Source organism: Bufo bufo, chromosome 5 (assembly GCF_905171765.1).
Source record: "Bufo bufo chromosome 5, aBufBuf1.1, whole genome shotgun sequence".
NCBI lineage: Eukaryota > Metazoa > Chordata > Amphibia > Anura > Bufonidae > Bufo > Bufo bufo.
This window is the reverse complement of record NC_053393.1, coordinates 457,074,469-457,096,631: the sequence shown is the minus strand read 5'-3', so window position 1 is coordinate 457,096,631 and position 22,163 is coordinate 457,074,469. Positions and strand designations below refer to the sequence as shown.

Here is a 22,163-nt window from a genome sequence, read left to right as displayed (position 1 = left end):
AATATGTGGCCGTAAACTACTGTACAGCCACACAGCGGTGCGTAGAGTGAAAGGTGCGTCGTTTGGTTTTTGGAAGGCTGATTTTTATGGACTGGTTTTTTGACACCATGTCCCATTTGAAGCCCCCCTGATGCACCCCTAGAAGGGAAACTCCCTAAAAGTGACCCCATCTAAGAAACTACACCCCTCAAGGTATTCAAAACTGATTTTACATACGTCGTTAACCCTTTAGGTGTTGCACAAGAGTTATTAGCAAATGGGGATGAAATTTGAGAATTTCATTTTTTTGCCTAATTTTCAATTTTAACCCATTTTTTCCACTAACAAAGCAAGGGTTAACAGCCAAACAAGATTGTATCTTTATTGCCCTGACTCTGCCGTTTACAGAAACACCCCATATGTGGCCGTAAACTACTGTACGGGCAAACAGTAGGGCGTAGAGTGAAAGGTGCGCGGTTTGGTTTTTGGAAGGCAGGTTTTGCTGGACTGGTTTTTTGACACCATGTCCCATTTGAAGCCCCCCTGATGCACCCCTAGATTAGAAATTCCATAAAAGTGACCCCATCTAAGAAACTACACCCCTCAAGCTATTCAAAACTGATTTTACAAACTTTGTTAACCCTTTAGGTGTTGCACAAGCTTCAATGGAAAATAGAGACACAATTTCAAAATTTCACATTTTTGGCAGATTTTCCATTTTAATATTTTTTTTCCAGTTACAAAGCAAGGGTTAACAGCCAAACAAAACTCAATATTTATGGCCCTTATTCTGTAGTTTACAGAAACACCCCATATGTGGTCGTAAACCGCTGTACGGGCACACGGCAGAGCGCAGAAGGAAAGGAATGCCATACGGTTTTTGGAAGGCAGATTTTGCTGGACTGTTTTTTTTTACACCATGTCCCATTAGAAGCCCCCCTGATGCACCCCTAGAGTAGAAACTCCAAAAAAGTGACTCCATTTTAGAAACTACGGGATAGGGTGGCAGTTTTGTTGGTACTAGTTTAGGGTACACATGATTTTTGGTTGCTCTATATTACACTTTTTGTGCAGCAAGGTAACAAGAAATAGCTTTTTTGGCACTTTTCTTTTTTTGTTATTTACAACATTCATCTGACAGGTTTTTTCATGTGGTAATTTTATAGAGCAGGTTGTCACGGACGCGGCGATACCTAATATGTATACAATTTTTTTTATTTATGTAAGTTTTATACAATAACTTCATTTTTAAAACCAAAAAAATGTTTTAGTGTCTCCATAGTCTAAGAGCCATAGTTTTTTCAGTTTTTTGGCGATTATCTTGAGTAGGGTCTCATTTTTTGCGGGAGGAGATGACGGTTTGATTGGCACTATTTTGGGGTGCATATGACTTTTTGATCGCTCGCTATTACACTTTTTGTGACGTAAGATGGCAAAAAATGGCTTTTTTTACACCGTTTTTGTTTTTATTTTTTTACGGTGGTCACCTGAGGGGTTAGGTCATGTGATATTTTTATAGAGCCGGTCGATACGGACGCGGCGATACCTAATATGTCTACTTTTTATTTTATTTATGTAAGTTTTACACAATGATTTCATTTTTGAAACAAACAAAATCATGTTTTAGTGTTTCCATAGTCTAAGAGCCATAGTTTTTTCACTTTTTGGGCGATTATCTTGAGTAGGGTATGATTTTTTGCGGGATGAGATGACTGTTTGATTGGTACTATTTTGGCGTACATGCAACTTTTTTGATCACTTTTATTACCTTTTTTGGGAAGTAAGGTGGGCAAAATTTCAATTTTCTCATAGTTTTTATTTTTTTATTTTTATGGCGTTCACCGTGCGGGGAAAGTAACATGACCGTTTTATAGATCAGGTCGTTACGGACGCGGCGATACCTAATATGTGTAGTGTATTTTATTTTTTTAATTTTTATTCAGTGATAAATGTTTTTTTTTTTTTATCTTAACTTTTTTCACTTTTTTTTACATTTTTGTGACCCAGACCCACTTGGTTCTTGAAGATCCAGTGGGTCTGATGTCTGTATAATACAGTACAGTACAATATATATTGTTCTGTACTGTATTTTACTTACACTGAACAGATCTGTGCTTTTAGCACAGATCTGTTCAGCACCATGGACAGCAGGACGTCCTGTTGCCATGGGAACCTTCCCCGTCTGCCACAACTTCGCAGACGGGGAAGGATAAGCACAGGGCTGAGGGGGGCTCTCTGGGGGCTCTCTCCCTCTCCATCGGGGGGCTGCAAAGGCACAGCAGCCCCCCGATGGAGAGGGAGGGAGCTCCCTGACCGATGACAGTTAACTTTTTCCATACAGCGGTCCGTACGGACCGCGGTATGGAAAGGGTTAAACGGCTGACATCTTCACAGATGTCAGCCGTTTATACCAGGGTGCCAGCAATGTGCTGGCACCCTGGTATACCCACTAGAAGCCAACGATCGTTCATGGGGAGGCGGGCGGGGGATCGCGATCCCGCCTGCCGCACCGCCCGCCTCCCGCAACGCCCCCACTGCATGCGACACCCCCCCCGCACCACCCTCCGGCATAAAATCGTGCAGGGGTGCAGGGGGGGGGGTGAAAAATATTGATTTTAGCCACTCTAAAGTTTCTGATCCCCGCGGGCCCTGTCAGAAACTGCAAAAAGCGCAGCAAACCGCAGGTCTGAATTGACCTGCGGTTTGCTGCGATCGCCGATACCCCCCCCTGCATTGTTACGGGATGCCGGCTGAAAGCCGAAATCCCGTTCCAATTAACCCCTGGGGCGCCGGAATACAGATTTTAAGTCAGGACGTACCGGTACGTCCTGGGTCCTTAAGGACTCGGGAAATAGGGCGTACCGGTACGTCCTGGGTCCTTAAGGGGTTAAGACCACTTGAAAAATGCCAAAAAATCATATTTAGCATGGCTTGATCTTAACAAGGTTCCAAGTAGAGCTTCAACATGCAACAAGAAGAAATGAGAGTGAGACAATTTTGAGCATCCAATTTAATGAAAACAACAAATAAACTGAAACAGGCTGTTTTTCAGCTGATCAAAGGTTTAGGACCACACCTCCAAAAAAAAACTAACCCCCCCCCCCCCAAAACAGAAATCCAACTTCCAAACATGAACTCAGTAATGAGTAGCTCCGCCATTTTTGTTTATCACTTCCAAAATTTGTTTCGGCATGCTTGATGCAAGCGTTTCCATGAGGTGAGTGGGAACATTTCTCCAAGTGGTGAAGACGGCCGCATGAAGGCCCTCTACTGTCTGGAACTGTTGTCTATTTTTGTAAACTTCCCTTGCCATCCATCCCCAAAGGTTCTCAATTGGATTTAGATCAGTGGAACATGCAGGATGGGCCAAAAGAGTGATGTTATTCTCCTGGAAGAAGTCCCTTGTCCTGCGGGCATTGTGTAATGTAGCGTTGTCCTGTTGAAAAACCCAGTCGTTACCACACAGACGAGGGCCCTCAGTCATGAGGAATGCTCTCTGCAACATCTGGACATAGCCAGCGGCCGTTTGACGCCCCTGCACTTCCTGAAGCTCCATTGTTCCACTGAAGGAAAAAGCACCCCAGACCATTATGGCGCCCCCTCCACTGTGGCGCGTAGAAAACATCTCAGGTGGGATCTGCTTGTCATGCCAGTAACGTTGGAAACCATCAGGACCATCAAGGTTACATTTTTTCTCATCAGAAAATAAAACTTTCTTCCACCTTTGAATGTCCCATGTTTTGTGCTCTCTTGCAAAGTCCAAACGAGCAGTTCTGTGGCGTTCAAGGAGACGAGGTCTTGAAGAAGAAGTTTTTTGTTTTTGAAGCCCTTCAGTCTCAGATGCCGTCTGATGGTTATGGGGCTGCAGTCAGCACCAGTAAGGGCATTAATTTGGGTCAAGGATAGTCCAGTGTCTTGACGGACAGCCAATTGGATCCTCCGGCTCAGTGCTGATGAAATTTGTTGGGGTCTTCCACTTGACTTTTTTGTTCCTTAACCCTCAGGATCATTTAAGAAATTCCTTACTGCGTCCCACCTCAGCAGCGATGGCGCGCTGTGAGAGACCTTGCTAATGCAGTTCAACAACCCGACCACGTTAAAAAAGGGAGAGGTTTTTTTAGCCTTTGCTATCACAACGTGTGACTACCTGACAGAAAATGACAATGAATCCACATCTTTGCACAGATTTGGCCTTTTAAAGGCATGTGGTCCTAAAATTTGGATCAGCTGAAAAACAGCCTGTTTCAGTTTAATCGTTATTTTCAACTAATTGAATGCTCAAAAAATGTTTTGTCTCACTCTCATTTCTTCTTGTTGCATATTGAAGCTCTACTTGGAACCTTGTTAAGATCCAACAATGTAAAATATGATTTTTTGCCATTTTTCAAGTGGTCTTAAACTTTTGATCAGGACTGTAGCAGTATTTATCTGGGCACAGTATGAACCTATCAGTAGGTACTATATAGCAGTATTTATCTGGGCGCAGTATGACCCTGTCAGTGGGCACTATGTAGCAGTATTTATCTGGGCGCAGTATGACCCTATCAGTAGGTACTATATAGCAGTATTTATCTGGGCGCAGTATGACCCTGTCAGTGGGCACTATGTAGCAGTATTTATCTGGGCGCAGTATGACCCTATCAGTAGGTACTATATAGCAGTATTTATCTGGGCACAGTATGACCCTATCAGTGGGCACTATATAGCAGTATTTATCTGGGCGCAGTATGACCCTGTCAGTGGGCACTATGTAGCAGTATTTATCTGGGCGCAGTATAACCCTGTCAGTGGGCTCTATGTAGCAGTATTTATCTGGGCGCAGTATGACCCTATCAGTAGGTACTATATAGCAGTATTTATCTGGGCGCAGTATGACCCTGTCAGTGGGCACTATATAGCAGTATTTATCTGGGCGCAGTATGACCCTATCAGTAGGTACTATATAGCAGTATTTATCTGGGCACAGTATGACCCTATCAGTGGGCACTATATAGCAGTATTTATCTGGGCGCAGTATGACCCTGTCAGTGGGCACTATGTAGCAGTATTTATCTGGGCGCAGTATAACCCTGTCAGTGGGCTCTATGTAGCAGTATTTATCTGGTCGCAGTATGACCCTGTCAGTGGGCACTATATAGCAGCATTTATCTGGGCGCAGTATGACCCTGTCAGTGAGCACTATAAAGCAGTAGTGGGGAAGGGGTGGAGGCGGCGGCAGGTTGGGATGGACGGGTGGCGATGGGGCCCCATGGATTAGTTTTGCATCGGGGCCCCATGTATTGTGTGTACGCCACTGGGATACTATATACCACTAGACTATTGGTGATGGGGATACTATATACTACCATACTACTGGAGACTCTCTTAACTATCTGCTGTAGGGCATTGTGGGGTTTTGTTTTCTCTTCTTAGGTAAAAAGAAGGCGCCCCACTAAGATGAAGAGGACACCATTGAAAGATTTCTGAGGGTTCAGATTCCGCCACCGCACTTTGGTCTTTTACATTGTGAGAGAGTTGGGCATTGTGATACCCAACCCCTACCAACCCCCTTTCCTGCCTATCCTGATATTCACTTTATACCCGAACATGTTCTTGAGCTAATGACAGCACCCCACAAAGGTTTGGGACATGATCTGGGTATGGAGTCAAAAATTGTTGCATTTAGTTAGAATCCCAGAGTTATATAGTACTCTCACAATACCCCTGAAGTATATGAAGATTTTCAATAAAATTGGTTCAAAATGTAACACATTTCATTTATGTACTGGAAAATGTTATTCTGTACTTTGTGTGCCTCCATTGTTTTTTCAATGCAATGTTTAAAGGGGTTGTCTCACTTCAGTAAGTGGCATTTATCATGTAGAGAAAGTCAATACAAGACACTTACTATTGTATTGTGATTGTCCATATGCATTCCTTTGCTGGCTGGATTCATTTTTCTATCACATTATACACGGCTCGTTTCCATGGTTACAGACCACCCTGCAATCCATCAGTGGTGGTCGTGCTTGCACACTATAGGAAAAAGCACTAGCCTATATGCGCTGCCACGGTCCTGGCCACCATAGAGGCTGATGCTTTTTCCTATAGTGTACAAGCACGACCACCACTGATGGAGTGCAGGGTGGTCTGTAACCATGCAAACGAGCCGTGTAAAATGTGAAAGAAAAATTAATCCAGCCAGAAGAGGAAGCAATATTGATAATAACAATACATTAGTAAGTGTCTTGTATTAACTTTCTCTACATGATAAATGCAACTTTCTGAAGTGAGACAACCCCTTTAATAAAAAGAGACTGAAGTAAGAAAAGAAAAAAAAGAAAGGAAAAGGAAAGGAAAAAAGCAAGAGGAATAATGTAACTCCTGGCTCCAAGGCTCAGTGACAGACTCAGAAGTGACCTCCATGTCACCATCATGAAAGGTGTATCCCCATCTTGGACATTGGGGCATATCTCTAAGATATGCCCCCAATGTCTGATAGGTGCGGGTCCCACCTCTTGAAAATGATGATCATGGCCAAAGCAGAGAGACATGTTGGCACCCTCAGCTACACTCCTACAAAAATTTTCTATACCATACATTGTTGGCAGAATTATATTAGAGTCTGTCAGGATTTAAGAACAGAGGGGGTCATTTATTAAGACCGGCATTTTGGACTCCTGCGCCGACCTCTCCATAACTTCGCTGATATCCACCGCTGATCTAAATTTATGCCAGATTCCTTGCTGGTGTAGATTTAGAATATTTTCTATGCTTAAAACAGGCATAGAAAATTATAAATGAGACAGTCCTGGCAGCCCATGCCCCCTTTTTTAGATCTGAAAAGGGAAAAGGTTATCTGCACCGCAATCTGCAACAGATATGCGCCAGAAGACTGGTGTATATCGCTTAGTAAATGACCCCCAGAATATACAGTTAATGGGGTTTTCCAGGACATAGTGATTGATTACCTATCCTCAGGATGGCTCATCGAAATCATATCGGTGGAGATCCAGCACACTGCACTCCCATAAATCAACTATTCCCTGCAGCTGCTGGAAGCAGCACTTTGAATGTTGATGACCTATCTGGAGCCCAGAAAATCCCTTTAAGTCCTGACGGAATCCAAAACAATTGTACATGGTTAAGGGTGGCTGTAATGTAAGCAAGGGGATAAGGCACAAAATACAATTTATGAGTAATTGTCCTGCCCAGAATTATTGAAGTTGTGATATAAACAGGATAGCATGTAGTGCAGTAGGCCCATGCCCACTGTATTAAGGGGTTAATGTCTGCAAATGTATATTTTGCACTGTCATGTGTATTTTCCTCTTGAAGACTGTAAATAGAGTTCCCATAGCAAGAGTTGCTAAATGGGACTGCTCGTTCTTCCCCTCTAAAAGGGGTTGATGCTCAGTTAGTGAGAGTCAGTCTAGAGTTTAGTGAGAGAGAGAAGTGTAGAGTGAGTGAGAGAAGTAAGCCAAGCAGCACTGGGAGTTATTGGGGCAGCCAGCACAATACGGTGCCCAAACCACCTGCCTCTGAGGAAGCAAAGAAAACTCATTCTGGATGGTAGAGCAGCCTTTTACAAGGGAGTTGCCAGATGAAGACTAGTGTTGATCACGAATATTCGAATTTCGAATTTTTATCGCGAATATAGGTACTTCGATAATTCGCGAATATTTCGAATATAGTGATATATATTCGTAATTTCGAATATTCGATTTTTTTTTTAATCAGTACACATGATCCCTCCCTGCTTCTAGCTTGTGGGCCAATGAGAAGGCTGCAGTATATTTGACTTTAGGAGTAGTGTTGTTTGCGAATTTTCTAATTTTTATTGCGATTTTTTTCAACTTACAACTATTAGACAAAGAAGATGATAGCACTATATTAGCTAAATTGCTCTATATTCGGGTTTTTTCCGAATATTTGCTATATTGGTATAACTTCATTTTTTAAAATATTCGTAATATTCTAAAACAAGAATATATAGCAATATAGTGAATATTCGAAAAAAAAACAAATTTAGAGCAATTTAGCTAATATAGTGCTATCATCTTCTTTGTCTAATAGTTGTAATTTTTTTCTCATCTGAAGTTCAGATTGGAAAAAAATTACAACTATAAAAAAAAGATTAGAGCACTATATTAGCTAAATTGCTCTAAATTAGTTATTTTTTTCGAATATTCACTATATTGCTATATATTCTTGCTTTAGAATATTACGAATATTCGAAAAAACAAAGTTATAGCAATATAGCAAATATTCGAAAAAAAACAAAACAAATATAGAGCAATTTAGCTAATATAGTGCTAGAATCTTCTTTGTCTAACAGTTGTAAGTTGAAAAAAATCGCAATAAAAATTCGAAAATTACTAAAATTGGCATGATGAAAATTCGCATATTACACGATCATTACCTTGCCGATTTTTCGAGTAAAAAAAATCTTAGAAAATAATGAATATTCAAATTTGCGAATATTCAACGAATATTCTAAAAAACATTCGCGAATTCGAATATGACCCCTGCCGCTCATCACTAGTAATGTGAGGAGAGGCTGAAGATGTCTCCTTTTCTGGAGTGTGAACCAGGATAGGTCAGGAAACAATTGAACTGGAGTGCCATCAAAGTCAAAGTTGCGTAGGGATCTCGCCTTAGCCATGATGGATTCTTTAAGGGCAAAATCGTGGACACAACAAATTACGTCCCTAGGACGTGTAGCAGATTCCTTAGGCTTGAGTGCTCTATTAGCCCCGTCCAATTTGATCTTGTGCGAGGATGGTTGCCCCAGGATCATGTTAAAAATGGCTTCCAGCGTAGCAAAGAGATCTTCGTCACCGGTAGCCTACGGAAGACCCCGTACTTGGATGTTATTCCAGCGCCCTCGATTATCCAAGTCCTCTAAATGCCATCCCATGCCCCTGAGTACCGCCGTTTGGGCAGAAATGGATTCATGAAGAGTGGAAATATATTGCCTGGTATCGTCATGGGCATTTTCCAGGGAGTCAACCCGGTCCACCACATGTTTAATGTCAGTGCGAACTGCCGCAATTTCAGCTCTGCAGGCTTCCGTAACTTCAGAAATAAGAACCCGAAAGTCCTCTTTTGTAGGAAAACGGTTAAAATAGCTCGCCCATGGCTGTGGAGGTTCAGGCAGGGATGGTGGATCCATAAGGGCAAGTGTTGGAGGGCTTGGGGATCTGGCCCAGATGTCAGAAGGTAGAGGAGAGCTGCTGTCCCCCTGGTCCAGCAATGGTGGGGCTGGGAGCTGCTTATTTTGCAAGGGCTCAAGCAGGGGGGTCCCAGGAAGGCTAGATGCAGCGTCCCCTGGGTTAATATCCTATCCCCTAGTAGCCACAGTACCTTTACTTGCAGTCGCCCCCTGAGAAGTGGGTCCAGGAGACATCATGGCGGGATCCCTCCTTCCAGCAGCAGCAGGCTGAAAGTCCGGGGCGGCCGGTGAGAGCCCCAGGTCAGAGGATCCGCGTGTGGACACTGCAGATGGCGATCCGGTTCCCTGAAGAGATCCTGCAGGGGTATGTAGCACTGTGTCCTTCTCCCTGGGCAGGGCGCGGGAATCCGGCGGGGGGAGGGAGGAATGGCGGGAGGCCCTCTGTGCCTTGGTGCTGCGCGGTGGAAGCGCTGGACCCGGAGTGCAATCCCAGCACTGTTCAAGGGTTCTAGTAGGTGAGGGGGATCGGGGAGGGATAGGGGTCTTTTTTTCAGCTACTTTCTTTCCCATATGATCCAGGAGCAGCTCCTTCAGGCAGCCATCACCGTCAGCGTCCGGACACGCCCCCGCAACCTGCACATTTAGATGTGCTGACTAACCCCCATTTTTTTTCTTGACAGGCATTTCCCTTCCTGCTGCCCACTGATTGGCTGATCCAGGCTGTCTGCAAGCCTGTAAGCCAATCAGGACAAGCCCTCCACCCAACTTCCTCCCAGGAATATGCAGTAAAATAGCTCACTGTGTCAAATTTCCAGGGTGATGGACCTGGATCCACTCCCCTGATTAGTCCAAGTCTACTTTTGGTTGAGGAACAGTAAAACCTACACGTGCAAGCTACTCAGAGCTAGGCCCAAGTTCAGAGAATCTCTGTTTCAGAGAACCAAGGAAGCAACTTAGCTACCAGAATTTTCCAGTGAGAAGGAGATTAGAAGGTCTGAAACCCACAAGGCTGTGCATTGAACTGGAATTTAAGTTCTAGCTCCTTCCTCAGTGGCCATAATTAAGTTCTGGATTTCCTCCTTTGTAACATTTCAAAACTCGTTAAAACAATATAAGATACACTGCTATAACCCTTAAATCCCACAAGGTGTATTATACTAATGGAACATCTATATTGGGACTATATCTAATACCTTTTTTGACAGCACTTTATATCTAATATCTATCATCAAGGCAAGAGATTGATACATTGTCCTACAATTAATAGGGGGATAACAATAAGTACATAATTTTTTTTATGTTTTTCATTTCTTTATATTATTTTTTATTGTCTTTTACTTATTCAGAAAGGGCCCTTCTGGTACCATTTGTAATTGTTATATTGTATAATAAAATATTTTAACTATATAATTGGTTGATACTAATAGTCCAGGTGGAGGTGTGTCTATTAATCAATTTATAATTTCTATTGTACACTAGTTGGCAGTGGGCAGGCTATTTGGTAGAGAACCTTCAATTTATCCATAGTGTAGGAAGGGTGAGCCTCTGAATTATTTTACAAGTATTCAGGAAAATGTCAGTGTCCTCAAAAAATATATATTACAATTGTGTATATTACAATAGATTCACATGCACATCTAATATAACAGGTACGCTTTAGACATATTGGCCTATTATACTGTTGATATGAAAAGTCTATGATGAAACATAAAATTAGTATAAGACTATGGGACCATCTTCAGTAGATTCAGATGGGGGAGACCCGGGGTTGCACTTGTCCATCTGTAATGTTTGTAACAATTCATTTTCATCTGTGTCCTCCAGCAATCTGTATCTGTATGTGTATAGAGCTAGGCTATGGCTGGACCCCCTGTATGGAGATGAGCCCCAAGGAGGTCTTCATTGTTTTGCACAACAATCCACGGTTCTCCAATTTGTCCTCAATTCCCTTTGTAATCAATCAAAAAAAGGAAAATTTCATATTTGCCATTTCATTTCCAATTTAAAGAGACAGGGGGCACACCAAATACTTCAAGGAGTGCAAAGGGTGGTGTAACTGCATATGACAAATGACCTGACCCAAGAATGAGTCAAAAAGAACCACCCCATAAATGCACATCCGACCATAAAGAAATGTAAAAATATATATAAAGTTTATTGGACACAACAACAACAGACACGCATTAAAAAATTGTATACAATATAGAACAAAGTGCGGTATGCAATAAAATGTATGAAACCGACACACACAGGTCCACTGAGTTACCACATATGTGTGTATGCGTTATTAACCAGCATGTAAAGCAATACAATAAATCCCATAGAGCAAATGAAAGGTAAGGTAAGGCCACTAGAAATGAGGATAAAGACAGACCGACATGAGGTCAAATATCAAGAGCCAAACCTGCATAGCCAGCTGGTGCAGTGGACCTGGAAACATGACAAGCGCCCAACGCGTATCGCCGGAGCAATCCGGCTTCCTCAGGGTGAAGAGCTGTATGTTGAAATGTCACCTAATATAGGGTGTTGAGTAAGGTGTAATCACAATCACCTGTGTAGCAGAAAAGGCTGTAATCCGTGTGTGTGCATATCCAATTCCAGTCAAACCGGAAACGTGGAAGTCACATGATCGGCTGGTGGAACGCATATGCGTTCCACCAGCCAAAGTACAACCATATAGCAAAAAAGGAAGAGGGGGCATTGATATGTTGAATATACGTTACATAATGCAGCACTTTGGGGTCACAGAGGCAATATCAAACTGGCTAGTGGGCAGTGGAGGCGATACTCCCGAACCGGAAGTAGGTGATCACGTGACCGGAAGTGAGGTGCCGCTGTGGAACGCATGGTGGAACGCATAGCGCGCCCCACTATGAATAGTGGAGCGCACGATGCGTCCAGCATACGCACAGAGGCATCAAAGTCACAGCAGCATACTAGAGGGAACAGAGAGAGCAGACCCAGAGGGATAGTAATACTGTACTATAATGATACTTAATGGGACACAGATCAGTCATGTAGCTGTCTCTACATGCACCTGGGGCAGATAACATTAGGCACACTCAGGTAAAAATATAGTGTGCCCCAATAATATGATGAGTGGGTGCATCGACAGACATTAATATATACATACAAAATAATACAGCAAATGCATCACAATAAGTGCATAGATGGGCAAGCAAACATATATACATATATGCAAAAAATGTATATATATCAATTCATGCATGTAATGCATGGAAAAAGACCTAGAGATATATTATGTATGATATTGGCACATATAAAACCATATATACACACATATAGAGCATATGCATCAAAACACCTAAATTAATGACGTTGCCAGTGATGACAATATATAACTCTACAAAGACGTAAACGTTGATGAAAGTGAACTAAAATACACATAATCATTATACAATATACGTGCATGATAATGGATGACCCTAATATGAGATCCAACACTTATGGAGGACCTGCAGGGAAGGGAGAAAAAAGAGAGTGATTAAGTGAACACAAATTAAAAAGACCAATGATGTGGAAGTGAAAAGAATGGTGGATACAGAAGTGCCCGAACCGTGCGTATAAGACGGTGAGTGAGAATAAAGAAGTGAAAAAGACCCGTAAAGAAATAACATTATAAAGTTAATAAAAATACAGAATTTAATTATGATGAAATACCAATTATGGTGATAGACGCAAGCCCCATATGATCCTTATACTGGCTGCCGTCCCCACCTTAAGCCCCCATGAAATAATGGTTGCCCAGTGTCCAGTATGTGCCACAATGTATGGCAGATGCCCGCCTCAATGCAATACCTGGACAGCACGCTATGGGAGTGGATGCATCCACACAAAGCAGAGACCCCCTAATTTACCCCCACTGTTGGTGCTCTAATGGCACACAGCAAGGTTGACCGATATGGTATAGATTCTTGCTGTACCTGTGCTCCCAGCATACTGTATTTGATACACCCCAATATCAGGATGAAAGAATGGTTGATGGCCCCACCGTGAGGGATAAGCCCCATATCAGGTATAATGAAAGCCAGTGAACGTGAGTTCCTCGTTTAATCCATGTGGGGCAACTGTATCCAGGTGTATCCATTTCATTACCAAATAACGTCAAAATCATTCTGTAGCAAAGACGAGACAGGAGCCGAAGATCATGGGTGTATCTCCAGTGTGGGCTCATTGGGACAGCACTACCCATATGCCATATCTGAACATCATAGATGGGGACTTCTGCTCCAGACCCCTTCTACTAGACAAATCAGAGCGTCCCTGTAACTCTGACTCGGACTGACCTGTCTTGTCAATGGATTACATTAACATTACTGCAAAGTATATGACTATGAAACCATATACTCTGCTGCGTCCACTGCTGCAAAAGTATTACAGGGCAACTAGTGTGAGACAACTACCTTAAATGGATACTCCATATAATTTTGGAATTGCATTATCAATAATTGACCAAAAAGGTCTATAAAACTCAATTTTCAAGTTTACAAGCAGGAATAATTTGGATAGGAGCGCAGAGCAGTGAGAGGTGATATCTTCCCTCCTGAAACGGTCAGCAGAAGAGACACCTTTCATGGCCCCTTCATTCCCTACACATTGTAGGCAGAGGGTCTCACATGGGTGCAGGGTCCGTAACCCAGTTTTACTCATTCTGTTGTGATATGGTACACATGTATAAAAGTAGAATTTCTTCTCTATTCAGTAGACTTGAAAAGCCAGTAACTTCTCAGCAACATATGCATAAATTTCAAAAATACGGAGGACCAATCAGATCCAGGCATGTATGGAGGTTGAAGCACCAATCACATCGCAGAAGCTACTGAGGACCAATCAGATTCAAGTATATAAGATAATGTCACAATGAAGGGAGAACCAATGAAATGAAATAAACTAGCGAGGACCAATAAGATTGCAGAATGTGTGATGATGCCACAGAAGCTAGTGACATCACCGAGTTCTGAGCCTTAGAAAACCACTGCCTGACATTATCTCAGCCAGATTTTCTCTGGATATAGAGAGAGACAGATCGGCTTGTGCTTTGCTTAGCAAATCCTTGCTTTCGCTTAGCGAATAATTGACTTTGCGCCATGGAGATCCGGGGTTTGGCATTCTTGCTTTTCCTCTGGGTCATATGGACGCTATTGGGCATCTGTGCCCTGATTGCCTTGACTGTCATCCCAGGCCATGTAAAATATCCTTACATCAGGTAAGAGGGGACGGGGCGGGATTCCTCTGTAGTATTATTACTGTTATTACCGTATTATCAGTTTATTCCTGGAAAGTTATTACATTATTATTAGTGGATTATTAATAAGCTCCATCTAATAATTGTTAGTATAGAAAACATCACATTTGGGGGTGGGGGAATCTATGAAGACTGAGGTTTCATGCCCCGGCCCTCATCTAATCTGCACTGGAGTGAGATGCACAAGCCTCATAATACATTAGGAGCATCTCTGACCCCCATGCACAAAAAAAAATAAAAATTAAAATTGCACCAACTATTTCAGGTGGAAATTTGCCAGTTTGCAGAGGCCCGCCCCCTCCTCCTAAACCCACCTAAACCACACCCACTTTTTGGAAATGGCTTAAGAGTGCAAAAAGCAACTTTTTGTAGAAAATATCTCTTTCTTAATATTTTTTTAGAGTTGCAATCTCACTGGTTGCTATGAGCAACTGGTGACACGGGACGAATATTCCCCGAATCGGTGGTCTTTACAGTGGTCTTCTTAATATCTGCCCTTTTTGGTAAGTGGATTTAGAGAGACAACATCATAAGGAGATCAGCGGCTCCAGTGCTCAGTGATGACGTTATCTCCCTAATCACTATTCACTGCTGAGCGGCGGCCATCACTGGAGATTATAATCATCACTGAGTCCTGGAGGTTATCACAAGTGTCTATGGACGTTCCCGGCTGATCCCATGTATTGTCTATTTCAGGAGCTGGCAACGCTTCCATCATGTACCGGTTCATGATCATCCGGTCTGAACAATCAGAGAGGCGACATATCATCTGCCAGAGAATCCTCTATGTCGTTGCATGGATGGGCTGCATTGGGACCATTGTGACCGCCATAGTTTCGGTAGGTTTATATACAGAGGTCTCAGGACTAGTAATACAGAGGGGACATCGCTTGAAGTCAAGAGATGTGTATAAATACAATGACGCGCCCTGGTGACTATTCTTATGTATTACTGCCCCTGTATAATTACACCACCTGCGGCCTCTGCTGTTCTGTATTCTCAGATCTTCATGACGTCCATATTGATGACATTTATTCCTCTGCTTTTGTTCTAGATGAGGATCAGTCCTACAGTCCACAGGATCGGCGCAGGACCGGCATTTTTCTTTTGTGCCCTTTACAACCTAGGTCAAGCTGTATGCCTGTACAAGAAATCCTTCAGCAGTCGCCGCCTATGCCACATTAGATTGGCATCAACCTTGGTGCCCATTGTGGGCCTGCTGACCTGTATCCTCTTATAGCTGACTGGTACAGTGCCATGTTGTGTGCTGGATACACTTACACATACGAACTTACCATCATTACTGCCGTTAGTAAATTTGGGTCAAGCTACCCACCCCCTTAAATTGTCAGGTCACGCTCACTCATTGGTGGAGTTAAACTAAGCCCCACCCATTTTTCGGCCCAGGACAACCCAAATTTACAGAGAGATTGTCTCTGAAAATTTGGAAACATTTTGGCAAATTTGGGACTGTTGGCAACTAAGATTATTCGCTTCCTCTGACCCCATTGTAGCACAGATCAGACATCACAGTATAGGAAACACTATAATAATACAATTAATTCTGTTACTTGTCCTTAACACGTCCTTCCAGTTTCTGTGTGTATGACCATCGGCTACTTTCAGCTTCTTCCATGTACTGGCCGATGTGAAGAGGTGAGTTCATGCAACTTTTCACCGTCTTGTATAATCTACATCTTTCCCGTGTAACTAATATAAAAGCTCCTATCTCACCTCCATCTTCCCATCTCACTCCATATAGAGTCCCTGGTGAGTACCGCCAGGCACTAATCCTCTATTCTGTCTTCTGCAGATCTACACCAGGACAGGCATGGTGGCCGAGTGGACTGGATTCCTTGGCCTGATAATACACCAACTAATGAACTATACAGATTTCCAGGTGAGTAGATGCCGTGTCAAGGTCTAATGTGCTCCAGAAACATTTCAGAGAAGTAATATATTATATAGAGCTGTTTTATAATTAATGGTCTTTATTCTTTTTTCTCAGCATTTGTCTTTAACGTTGTCCCGAGAAGGTGTCTCCATTGGCCTGAGAGAAAAGACCCAGGACCCTGAAAACCCCCAATAAGATCCAAGGGGTGGAGCGCCAAGACAACTGAAACCATCATGACATTGCTGGACATGAATCTTCTGGATCAAGAGGCAGATTCCAGGCTTGGTCTCTGTCCTCAATACTGGATGTGACATTTTACCGGACTTTCCTAATACCGGATTTGACATTTACCGGATTTTCTGGATTCAACATCTAGCAGAATTTCCAAATACTGGATGTGACAATTACCCGGACTTTCCATAGCTACCTCATCTCAAATGATGGTTTTTACCCCCTTGCCCAGGGGAAGGGCAGTCCTTCAGCCATGGTTCCCTGGAGGTTTCCTCCACTAGGGGGTTTTTCCTTCCCTGAGTGTTGAAGGATGAGTTGGGGGTTCACCATCATCAGGGCCATTTCAAAACCACTGGCCTGTTAATAAATGAGTCAATACATGAGGTAGCTAACAATGTGTCCGAGCCTCTTTATTGTAGGGAATGTATTGTAACTAATGTTACCCAATAAAGACCGGGGAACTTCATAGGGGTGATCAGTCCAAGCTCTGGAAGGAAAACGATGAAGGTGCTAATGGCAGTGTTAGATTTTTTCAAATTTTATGGGTATAATAAAAGTGATTCATTAAAAGGGCATTCTGCTTGGGATAATTCATCTCTTATCCAGCTATTACTAGGACTTGTGTCCCCTTGTTTGAATGGAGTGTTGGTCGAGCATATGCACTACAACTCCACCCCAAATCTATGTGATTGTTAGAGATAGTGATGTTGTATTCTGCTACAGAATGCACAGAGTGGTGGTGCGCAGACTCAACCAGTGCTCTTTTCAAATTGGGGGCGTGGATCCCTCATCATTGTGACTGGTTGCGGTCATGGGTGTAGGAACCCCAAAATTTTTTGTGGGGACAGCATTTTTGCTCGCCGGGTATATTCTTATTCAGTAAACTGTGAGTTGTTTATATCGTTAAATTTTAAGTGTGTGTGTGTGTGTTTGTGTGTGAAACCCCCCCCTTCCCCACACACACACTTACAGTTCTGAAGACTCAGGGGTGCTGGCTGGCTTGCCTGAGGGGCTGGCTGGCTTGGCCGGGCAGAAGGAGTGTGGGAGACTGTGAGGCCTTTTTCTCCAAGCTGCTCCGGATCAGTGCTCTGGGCAGCTGTGCTCCGGGCTGGAAGTGGGCACAATAAGAAAAAAATATTTTTCATTACACCTCAGGTCAGACCACCAATCAGACCCCCAATGTTAATCAGACCTCAGCTAACAGCCCCAATAAGATCCCCAATGTTAATAAGACCTCAGATCACACCTCAGCTCAGATCCCTATATGAATGACCCCCAATCAGACCTCAGATAAGAGCCCCAGTGCCTCTCATCAACCCCCCAGTGCCTCTCATTAGCCAGTAATAACAGCCCCCCCAATCATGTGCCAGTAATAACAGCCCCCCCAATCATGTGCCAGTAATAGCCCCCCCAATCATGTGCCAGTAATAACAGCCCCCCCAATCATGTGCCAGTAATAACAGCCCCCCCAATCATGTGCCAGTAATAGCCCCCCAATCATGTGCCAGTAATAGCCCCCCCAATCAAGTGCCAATAATAGCCCCCCCAATCAAGTGCCAGTAATAGCCCCCCCAATCATGTGCCAGTAATAGCCCCCCTAATCATGTGCCAGTAATAGCCCCCCTAATCATGTGCCAGTAAAACAAAGTATTGTATATATATTGTAGTGCCGGCAGCCTATCAGAGGAACAGGAAAGGGACACACCTCCCTGCCATGCTCCTCTGCAGCCTTCTGTTTGTATCGCTGTCCTGAGGACGGCGATACAAACAGATCACTATGGAGATGAGCGCTTCGCTTCCACAATGGAAGCGCTCATCTCAGTGCCTGCCCCGCTGCCGCACACATTGCCCTGCTGCCACTGTGGGGGATTTGACCATACCTGTCCCCCCCGCATTATTTCCTGGGGGGGTCTAAGTGGGCAGACTGCCACCAATCTACCAGTTATTTTCTTTCCAGGGGATAAGGGATAACATATTCTAATTGGAATACTCCTTTAAACAATTTGGAAGAAAATGGGTAAAATTATTGTTAAAAGTCATATTTATAAAACCTCTGAAAACAGGGTGTACCTTAGGGCTCTTTCACACCTGCGTTCTTTTCTTCCGGCATAGAGTTCCGTCGTCGGGGCTCTATGCCGGAAGAATCCTGATCAGGATTATCCTAATGCATTCTGAATGGAGAGTAATCCGTTCAGGATGCATCAGGATGTCTTCAGTTCCGGTACGGAACGTTTGTTGGCCGGAGAAAATACCGCAGCATGCTGCGCTTTTTGCTCCGGCCAAAAATCCGGAACACTTGCCGCAAGGCCGGATCCGGAATTAATGCCCATTGGAAGGCATTGATCCGGATCCGGCCTTAAGCTAAACGTCGTTTCGGCGCATTGCCGGAGCCGACATTTAGCTTTTTCAGAGTGGTTACCATGGCTGCCGGGACGCTAAAGTCCTGACAGCCATGGTAAGTGTAGTGGGGAGCGGGGGAGCAGTGTACTTACCGTCCGTGCGGCTCCCCGGGCGCTCCAGAGTGACGTCAGGGCGCCCCAAGCGCATGGATCACGTGATCCATGTGATCACGTCATCCATGCGCATGGGGCGCTCTGACGTCATTCTGGAGCGCCCCGGGAGCCGCACGGACTGTAAGTATACTGTTCCCCCGATCCCCACTACTACTATGGCAACCAGGACCTTAATAGCGTCCTGGGTGCCATAGTAACACTGAAAGCATTTGGAAGACGGTTCCGTCTTCAAATGCTTTCAGTACACTTGCGTTTTTCCGGATCCGGCAGGCACCTCCGGCAACGGAAGTGCATGCCGGATCCCAACAACGCAAGTGTGAAAGAGGCCTTAGGCTACTTTCACACTTGCGTTGTTCTTTTCCGGCATAGAGTTCCGTCACAGGGGCTCTTTACCGGAAAAGAACTGATCAGTTTTATCCCCATGCATTCTGAATGGAGAGTAATCCGTTCAGTTTGCATCAGGATGTCTTCAGTTCAGTCGTTTTGACTGATCAGGCAAAAGAGAAAACCGTAGCATGCTACGGTTTTATCTCCGGCTAAAAAAACTGAAGACTTGCCTGAATGCCGGACCCGGCATTTTTTCCCATAGGAATGTATTAGTGCCGGATCCGGCATTCAGAATACCGGAATGCCGGATCCGTCCTTCCGGTATGCGCATACCGAAAAAAAGGTGAAAAAAAAAATGCCGGATCCGTTTTTGCCGGATGACACCGGAAAGACGCATCCGGCATTTCAATGCATTTTTTCGACTGATCAGGCATTTTTAAGACTGATCAGGATCCTGATCAGTCTTACTAATGCCATCAGTTAGCATACATTTTGCCTGATCCGGCAGGCAGTTGCGGCGATGGAACTGCTTGCCGGATCTCTCTGCAGCAAGTGTGAAAGTAGCCTTATAGAGAGGGGGCCCCAGAGCTAAAGTCAATACGGAGCTTTCTTATATTGCTGGTTCATGCCACCACTACAGACCTACATCCCTTAAAAGGAAGGTCCAATATTTGCTCACCTTCTGGACTACTGTTATTACATACCACTGTACTAGCTGTGGTAGTATATAGGACTGGACTTCTAATGATGGGATAGTATACAGCAATCGAGAAGAAGTAACAGGGAATAGTAAATATACAACTGGACTGTTAATGAAGAGGGGTAGTGTATACAGGAATACAAGTGTCAGGGAATATATTAACCATTAGGCTACCAATGATAGAAAGGCATACACCACTGGTAATACAAGGAATAGGATAAATACCACTAGATTGCCAGTGACAGGACACAATCTATATCACTGCCAGTAAAGAGGAATAGAATATCGCCCTGCATTACCATGGACAAAATGAATATACAACTGAAATACCAGTATCAGAGCAAAGTATATACCATTAGACCCATGACTGGAGACGAGTATAAACAGGCTTACTAATAACAGAGCAGATCAGAGGCCTGTGGTCTACAGCACCCTGGGACCAAGCAGAGGTTGTAAGTGTGTCGGCATGGGTGGTGTAATGATGTCACCACATTGTCATACGCAGACTCTGTCAGATCGCTCGTTAGGGAAATGTGGTGAGTTGAGTAAAAGTTTTAAAACATTTTTCTGTAACATACAGTCTGAAAATGAGTGTGGTGCACTTAGGGGCATTATATCTTTTTAAGGGAGCAATTGGGGGGCATCAAAACATTTTAAGGGGCACTTGAGGCAACATAAATGTTGAAGGGGACACTGAGGGACATGGTTACCTTTTTATTGAGCACTCAGGGGCACTCAGGATGCATCATTACTGTCTAGGGGGGAATAAGAAGCACTGTTACTCTCTAGGGGGCACACAGTAAGCATTTTTACTTTCTAGAAGGCACAAAGAGAGGAGCAAATTATTTGGCTTTATTTCTGCGTAGGGAACTTATAAGATCACAGTTATACTTTTGGATACAAAATATGGCACTTTTACTGTGTTGTACACCATCACCATCTGGGGTACTGGGCATTAGGGTTGTCATTATAACAACATTTTATTCGATTTTGATACCATAAAAAAGTATTGCGATACTCGATACCATGCAAAAAAAATAAAACACCAAAAACGTAGAGTGCATTCCGCATTTTATGGAACATCCAGCCTATAATCGAACAGTCTTGTCCTATTTTTTTGCGGGGGGCCAGGGTGACTAAAAAATGGTGAATGGCACAGTTTTTTTTTTTCTTCTGTTACGCCGTTCACTACATAGAAGATATTTTTTTATATTTTAATAGTTTGGATTTTTCGGATGTGGCGATATGTAATATGTTTATTTATTTATTGTTTATATATTTTATATATAAAATTGGGAAAGAGGGTGATTTATACTTAATATTTTGTTGTTGTGATTTTTAACCTTTTATTTAAAAACTATTTCCCCCCTTAGGTGTTAGAACCTAGGATCTTTTAATCCCTTGTCCTATTAATCCTAATAGAGCTCTTTTAAGGTGAACAGGACTTTACACTGTCCCTGCTGCCCTGAGCTTTGTACACACAGCAGCAGGGAGCTTACCATGGCAGCCAGGGTTTCAGTAGCGTCCTGGCTGCCATGGTAACCGATCGGAGCCCCAGGATTACACTGCTGGGGCTCCAATCGGAACTGCTACTGCACCACCAATGAAGAGGGGGGGAGGGGACTCTGCGGCCACTGCCACAAATAATTTAATACTGGGGAGGTGCACTGCGCCACCAATGTTTTTAATACTGAGGGGGGCATACTGTGCCACCATTAATACAAATACAGGAGGTGAGTGTCAGCACCCGACCTCTATGACAGGGAGCTGTAATCAGTGGTAGTTAACCCCGTTGATCGCAGCTCCCTGTCATAGAGGTCGGGTGCGGCTATGTGATTCTGCCGCCGGCACCCACCTCCTGTATCTGTATTAAACGTTAATTATCTTCATTGGTGGCACCGTGGCCACAGTCCCTCCCCCCCTCCTCCTCTCCTCTTATTGGTGGCAGCGGGACCACAGGGGAAGGGAGGGAGAGACTGCTTCCTTCTCCCCTTTGCTGCTGAGGGAACATGGTGCGCGCTGAGAGCAGCGCGTGCCATGTTCTGTGATACTAGGCTGCGCAGTATCGGTAAAAAACAAATCCCAGTATCAAATCGATA

At 43.7% G+C, this 22,163-nt stretch overlaps 1 long non-coding RNA gene across 1 annotated transcript; it reads left to right on the top strand.

The window, feature by feature from the left end:
• Positions 1-14,832: 14,832 nt before the first annotated feature.
• Positions 14,833-15,512, top strand: LOC121000983. Its single transcript, XR_005778949.1, has 3 exons — positions 14,833-14,902; positions 15,096-15,238; positions 15,454-15,512. It is a non-coding gene; the product is annotated as an uncharacterized LOC121000983 (long non-coding RNA).
• The last annotated feature ends 6,651 nt before the right edge of the window (positions 15,513-22,163 follow it).